Source organism: Rutidosis leptorrhynchoides, chromosome 3, assembly GCF_046630445.1.
Source record: "Rutidosis leptorrhynchoides isolate AG116_Rl617_1_P2 chromosome 3, CSIRO_AGI_Rlap_v1, whole genome shotgun sequence".
Taxonomy (NCBI): domain Eukaryota; kingdom Viridiplantae; phylum Streptophyta; class Magnoliopsida; order Asterales; family Asteraceae; genus Rutidosis; species Rutidosis leptorrhynchoides.
The window spans coordinates 331948269-331956658 of NC_092335.1; positions in this window are offsets into that span (position 1 = coordinate 331948269).

The following is an 8390-nucleotide window of genomic DNA, read 5'->3' on the forward strand; positions in this document are numbered from 1 at the left end:
ACTAACGAGGACAGCTGACTTAATAAACTTAAAACATCAAAATATATTAAAAGTGTTGTAAATATATTTTGAACATACTTTGATATATATATGTATATATTGTTATAGGTTCGTGAATCAACCAGTGGCCAAGTCTTACTTCCCGACGAAGTAAAAATCTGTGAAAGTGAGTTATAGTCCCACTTTTAAAATCTAATATTTTTGGGATGAGAATACATGCAGGTTTTATAAATGATTTACAAAATAGACACAAGTATGTGAAACTACATTCTATGGTTGAATTATCGAAATCGAATATGCCCCTTTTTATTAAGTCTGGTAATCTAAGAATTAGGGAACAGACACCCTAATTGACGCGAATCCTAAAGATAGATCTATCGGGCCTAACAAACCCCATCCAAAGTACCGGATGCTTTAGTACTTCGAAATTTATATCATATCCGAAGGGTGTCCCGGAATGATGGGGATATTCTTATATATGCATCTTGTTAATGTCGGTTACCAGGTGTTCACCATATGAATGATTTTTATCTCTATGTATGGGATGTGTATTGAAATATGAAATCTTGTGGTCTATTATTATGATTTGATATATATAGGTTAAACCTATAACTCACCAACATTTTTGTTGACGTTTTAAGCATGTTTATTCTCAGGTGATTATTAAGAGCTTCCGCTGTCGCATACTTAAATAAGGACGAGATTTGGAGTCCATGTTTGTATGATATTGTGTAAAAACTGCATTCAAGAAACTTATTTTGTTGTAACATATTTGTATTGTAAACCATTATGTAATGGTCGTGTGTAAACAGGATATTTTAGATTATCATTATTTGATAATCTACGTAAAGCTTTTTAAACCTTTATTGATGAAATAAAGGTTATGGTTTGTTTTAAAATGAATGCAGTCTTTGAAAAACGTCTCATATAGAGGTCAAAACCTCGCAACGAAATCAATTAATATGGAACGTTTTTAATCAATAAGAACGGGACATTTCAATACCTTTGAAGATTCAAGAAGATTAACAAAGAAAAGAAGAACTTGATGAAGATGGAAGATCAAAGCCTTGAATATCTTGAAGAACACCTTGAAGATTCTTGAAAATCACGAAGAACGCGAAGAACACTTGAAGATTTCTTGGAAACCCTAAGGATTTCGATGGGATGGTGATGGATTCGGTTTTGGCCAAATTCAAGAGAGGGAGAGAGAGATTTTTGAGTGAGGTTTTTGATTATGATTTGGTACATGGAATGGTTTAGCCTAGGGGTCTATTTATAGGGAGGAATGGAGCATTCTAGAATTAGGGTTTTATAAGGAATTACTTAGGGAACAAGTTAGACTTGAAGAAGGGGTTATGGGGTTTCTTTGGGCTGAAAATTTGGAGGGTAGAAGGGGTATTTTACCCTTCTAAAAATCGGCTAGGGTTTAGGGGTGTTAGGGTTTATATTTTCACTTTAAACCTTGCACTTTAATTTAGCTTAATCTAAGTTTATTTATTTTAAATACACAAGTCTTTATAGTTATTTATTTACTCACAAAGTTTATTAACTTATTATTTTTATTAACTTGTACAAAGTTAATTATCGTATTTTAAAATTCTTAATGCTTAACCTTTATCGATTAAAATTTAGTTATTAGATTTAATTATTTTATTGGGCATTTAATAAGAAAAAATATGGAATAGAAAAATGAGAAATATAGTATGAAAAAATGAGGATCGTTATATTAGAAAAGTCTATTAATTTGATAACTTATATAATTTTTATCTTTATAACTAATAGGATATTCAGTGAACGCACCGAGCAAAACGTTCACCACCTTTCATACGTTCACCTCCTGTAACTCGATCAAGACATTTAGCAAATATTGTCACCATTGATTTTTCTTTAGAGTTATCATCTAGTCGAACAAGTACTCCAACTCAAATTTCCGATAATCCAATTTTTGAAACCGACTTCACAATTGAGAATCCGGAGGATATTCAAGGACAATTTAGAGATCCTGAACCACTAATCATTCCTCCTGAACCACAAATTATTCATCCCAAGATTATTGAGGAAGAAACCATTAAATCAGAATCTTCTAGTGATTCAGACTCAACTAGTCATGAAATGGAAGAAACAGAACCTCAAAGTATGGAAGACCGAATGAGAGCCACACGCACGAGCCAAGGTCATTCCATTAATCAACTAGATGTTAATGCAACAGATTTTGAAATCAAAGGACAAATCCTACACATGATCACTAATCAGTGCCAATTTAGGGGTACAACAAAAGAAGATCCAAACGAACATCTTCGATCTTTTAGTAGGATTTGTAATCTATTTAAGATCCGAGAAGTTGAGGATGAAACTATTTATCTTATGTTGTTCCCCTGGACTTTAAAGGGGGAAGCCAAAGATTGGTTAGAATCGCTACCTGAAGGAGCGATTGATTCATGGGATGTTTTAGTTGAGAAATTTCTTAAAAGATTCTTTCTGGAATCTAAAGCCGTGAGACTTCAAGTTGAAATTGCCACATTCGTACAAAAGCCAAATGAAACCCTATATGAGGCATGGACAAGATTCGGAAAAATGTTGAGAGGATGTCCTCAACACGGTCTAGATACTTATCAAATAGTGCAAATATTTTACAAAGGAGTCGACGTCGCTACAAGAAAAGACATCGACACAGCAGCTGGAGGTTTCATTATGAAGAAAACCGCAACCGAAACTCACAAAATTATTGATAATGCAGCATCCCACTCACATGAGTGGCATCAGGAAAAAGATATCTTCCGTTCATCTAAAGCGGCTGGAGCCGATTCTAGCCATGACTTTGATTCCATTTCCGCAAAGTTAGATGCTTTCGAAAGACGAATGGAAAAGATGACTAAAGATATTCACGCAATACGCATTAGTTGTGAGCAGTGTGGAGGACCACATTTGACAAAATATTGTCTCAGTGTTGAACAAACTATGGAACAAAGAGAGAATGTTTCATACATGAACCAAAGGCCGGGAAATAATTATCAAGCGCCAAGGCCAAACTACAATCGAAATCAAAACATTTCGTACAATCAAAATGCTCAGCAAAACAACCAACAAGGTCCTAGTAATCAACAAGTATCCAATAATACTTACAATCAGTAAAGACCTAGTTATTTTAATAAACCACCACAAACCGATGAGAAAAAGACAAACTTGGATGAAATGATGGCAAAGCTAATAGAATCTTAAAACAAGTTATTTACATCTCAGAAACAAACTAATGAACAAAATGCTCAAGCATTTAGAAATCAATAAGCTTCAATCCAAATTCTAGAACAAGAAGTAAGTAACCTAGCGAGGTTAATTGGAGAAAGAAAACCGGGGAGTCTACCTAGCGATACAAATGCTAACCCTCGAAATGAAAATGCTAAAGTCATTACTACAAGAAGTGGTATTACACTTAAACCACCTGAAATAACTATAGTTTCTGATGACTCTATTCCTACTACACAAGCACCACAACCTGAGCAAGAGAAGAAAAAAGAACCGGTAGTTGAAAAGGTTAATGAAGATAACACAGTTAAGGCAAAGCCTTATGTTAAACCATACCAACCATCACTTCCTTACCCAATTAAAATAAGAAAAGAAAGACTTGAAGCCGAGCAATTAAAATTCTTGGATATGTTTAAACAAATAAATGTCAATCTTCCTTTCATTGATGTAATTTCAGGAATGCCAAGATATGCTAAATTCCTGAAAGATCTAATCACAAATAGAAGAAAGATGGAAGAACTCTCGGCTGTTACAATGAATGCTAATAGTTCTGCAGTGCTGTTGAATAAGATACCAGAAAAATTATCAGATCCAGGAAGTTTCACAATTCCATGTTTTATGGGTAGTCTTAGTTCCATAGAAGCATTGGCATACTTAGGTGCTAGTATAAATTTAATGCCGTATTCATTATACGCTAAACTAGACCTTGGAGAATTAAAACCAACATGCTAGTTAAAGTTGGTACTTTAGTATTTCCAGTAGACTTTGTTATTCTGGACATGAAAGAAGATTCTCGAGTTCCTCTTATATTAGGAAGACCATTCTTAAACAAGGTTAAAGCAATAATAGACGTTTTTGGTAAGAAACTGTGAAAGGACCCGTTCATATACATTATAAACGATTCACAATAGTTGATTACATTGCGAGGTATTTGACCTCTATATGATACATTTTACAAACATTGCATTCGTTTTTAAAAGACAATCTTTCTTTACATCGAAAATTGACAGGCATGCATACCATTTCATAATATCCACTATCCAACTATAAATTGATTTAATAATAATCTTTGATGAACTCAATGACTCGAATGCAACGTTCTTCGAAATATGCTATTGAAGACTCCAAGTAATATCTTTAAAATGAGCAAATGCACAGCGGAAGATTTCTTTAACACCTGAGAATAAACATGCTTTAAAGTGTCAACCAAAAGGTTGGTGAGTTCATTAGTTTATCATAATCATTTATTTCCATCATTTTAATAGACCACAAGAATTTCATTTCCAGTTCTCATAAATATACGTCCCATGCATAGAGACAAAAACAATCATTCATATGGTGAACACCTGGTAACCGACATTAACTAGATACATATAAGAATATCCCCTATCATTCCGGGATCCTCCTTCGGACATGATATAAATTTCGAAGTACTAAAGCATCCGGTACTTTGGATGGGGTTTGTTAGGCCCAATAGATCTATCTTTAGGATTCGCGTCAATTAGGGTGTCTGTTCCCTAATTCTTAGATTACCAGACTTTAATAAAAAGGGGCATATTCGATTTCGATAATTCAACCATAGAATGTAGTTTCAATTACTTGTGTCTATTTCGTCAAAACATTTATAAAAGCGCATGTATTCTCAGTCCCAAAAATATAAAGGGTAAAAAGGCAAATGAAACTCACCATACTGTATTTCGTAGTAAAAATACATATAACGTCATTGAACAAATGCAAGGTTGGCCTCGGATTCACGAACCTAAATTAATTATATATATTTATGTGTTGGTCAATATTTGTCTAACAAATTAGGTCAAGTCATAGTGTACCACAATCCTAATGCTCGAGACTAATATGCAAAAGTCAACAAAAGTAAATTTGACTCAAAATAATTTCCAAAAATCTATACATGATTAATATATAGTTTAAATATCGTCGTTTTATATTTTTAAATATTTTTAAAAGATTTATTAGAGTAAATAATATAATTTATTTATTAATAAATAAAATTTTATATTATATTTATATAATAAAATATACTTTTATATATATTAAGTAATAAAATTTATAGGGTTCATTTAATATTATAAAGATAATATGATAGTTATTATTAAAGTAAGTTATTACACGTAGTAAAATATGTTTGTATCAAATATTTATTTGATAAAATAATATCTATAATGATAGTAAGTAAAAGTTGTATTATTTTGTAATAATAATTATTATTATAAAAATATCAATATTTATAATTACTAAGATGACATTATGATAAAATGATAATTCTAATTATGATAACTTTAATATTTACGATAATTTTTAATATTATCTTTAAAATAATAATTTTATTTGAAATAATAATAATAATGATATTTTATAGTAACAATGACATTTCTATTAAAATGATAATTTTTGTTAAAATTATAGTTTTAATACTAACGATAATTTTAATAATAATAGTAATGATAAAAATAATAAGAACGATAATTTTATCTAAATCAATATCTTATAATATTTTAATTTCATCATGATACTCTTACCCATTATTTCCTAATCGTTTCGTTTAATTGCTTTTAATCGTCTTTTATATCATGTTCGTAATAATGATAATAATAGTAATCAAAATAATTAGGTGTTACAAATATTTATTTTAATTACACTAATATTAATAATGATAGTTACTATAACATTATTAACGATAATACTAATAATTATCTTAATGATAATATAGTAATAATAATATTAACAATAACAATAACCATTTTTAAATAATGATATATATATTAATAATGATAATAATAATAATAATAATAATAATAATAATACCAATAATAATAATAATAATAATAATAATAATAATAATAATAATAATAATTGGATAATAATAATAATACTAATTATAACTTTAACGATAATAACGATAGTAATAATAAAAAAATAATAATTTTTTTTAATGATAAATCCTTTTATTGATAAAGATAATAATAATAATAATAATAATAATAATAATAATAATAATAATAATAATAATAATAATAATAAGATAAAACTGGAACGACGATAATAACGACGATAATAATAATCATTTTTAATAATAATACAAAAAATCGATGGACTATAACTTCAAATCCGTTCATCGAAATCATTCGATATCTAAATGAAAAGTTCTTAATTTTTCGCTAGCTTTCCAACAACATGCATATCTTATACCTTATCTCAGTCGCATATATAACTAATTCAGGATTCAACATAACCTAACTAAAGGCAATATCAAAAGTACAAACATGCATAATCCTATATACTCGAGCACTAGTCAGGGATACACTATTAGTATGTAAAAGTTAAATTATGAGTACTCACGTATCAATATTGAGATTCAATATTGCAGGAAAGGTACGTAGACGCAACGGAGATGATAAATACTATATTGACCTCGCGAGCATACCCATGAACCATACCCAATCACCTCCATAGCTATAACCCATAATTTTCTTAATCCAATCCCACTCGAAAAACAATTTCGAAATCACTCGGACAGTACTCTGACGTAATATTTATGTATACTAATAATATCTTGAAATAATATGGAGTAAATATATATATGTAAATCGATTGAGAGAGTTTAGAGAAAAATATTTTCAAGTTTCTATGAAATAATGAAGCCTATTGAATTCTATTTATAATAGATTTTTGAATTATTAAAGTGAATTATTAAAGTATGAATTATTAAAGTGAATTATTAAAGTATGAATTATTAAAGTGAATTATTAAAGTATGAATTATTAAAGTGAATTATTAAAGTATGAATTATTAAAGTATGAATTATTAAAGTGAATTATTAAAGTTAAAGTTAAAGTAAAGTAAAAATAAAGTAAAGGTAAAGTTTAAGTATAGTAAAAGTATAAAACTACATAATACGTATAATACGCGTATAAATATATATAATATTAATTTAAATCATTATATATATTTAATAAAATAAAATATAAATATCGTTATCTTTATCATACTAGTTAAGTAATGAGTTGTCAAAAGTGGTTCTAGATATTTATAAAAGTTATATACGTTTTAATAATAAAGTTCTTTTTAAACTGAAAACGTTTTTGTACGTTTGAAACTAAATAGATCAATCGAGTCTTTATGAGATTCAATCTTCCACTATCCTTTGTCTAGTTCTCAATGATTAACAATTTGTTCTTATTTATAAATCACTTTACCATTTTCTGAATATTGTTAAAATAGAAAGATTTCTCAAATCAACGTGGGCTTTTCAACAGAGACTTGTAATCATAATTGAATATATCTGATAATTCAATCATTTGATCTTATCTTCTAATTCCATTGATAAACATTTTGAAACAGATACAATCATATAAAGTATTTAATCTAATATTTTGTTTACGTTTCAAGTTATAATATATATATACACATATACATATATAATCATATTCATTTAATGGTTCGTGAATCGTTGGAACTTGGTCGAGGTCGAATGAATGTATGAACATAGTTTAAAATTCTTGAAATTTAACTTAACAAATATTGCTTATCGTGTCGGAAACATATAGAGATTAAAGTTTAAATTTGGTTGGAAATTTCTGGGTTGTCACAGTACCTACCCGTTAAAGAAATTTCGTCCCGAAATTTGAGTGGAAAGCTCGTGAATGATAATAAGTATGTTTTCATGATGCATACGGGCTGAAAATTAGAGTTTTATTATCAGCGAATAATTTAGATAAACAATCCATTTATATGAAGAGTACGAATGAAGCTAACATAGAAGAGTGAAATGAGTAAGTGTAGATTCATCTTATCATTTGACGTAGATATGATTGATTCCCAGATTTCAAGGGATTTGAAGAAAATCTTCTTAATAAGATTTGACTCTCCGGTAATCAAGGGAATTAGGATCCGCTTTAAATGCGATCGTCCATTTTAATTGTTCTGTCGGAGATTTTCTTATAAATTCACCTCCTTCGTTTCCTTACAACTCAAACCTTCTGTTGATGCATTTTATGCAAGTCCCTAGACATCTACCCACGTCCATTGCAGGTACAACAGTTTACAGGCCACCATGATTGTTCGTTATTATACTATCCGTATTTGTATGTGGTTACAGGAACTGCAGGAACGAGATTTGGATGTTTGAC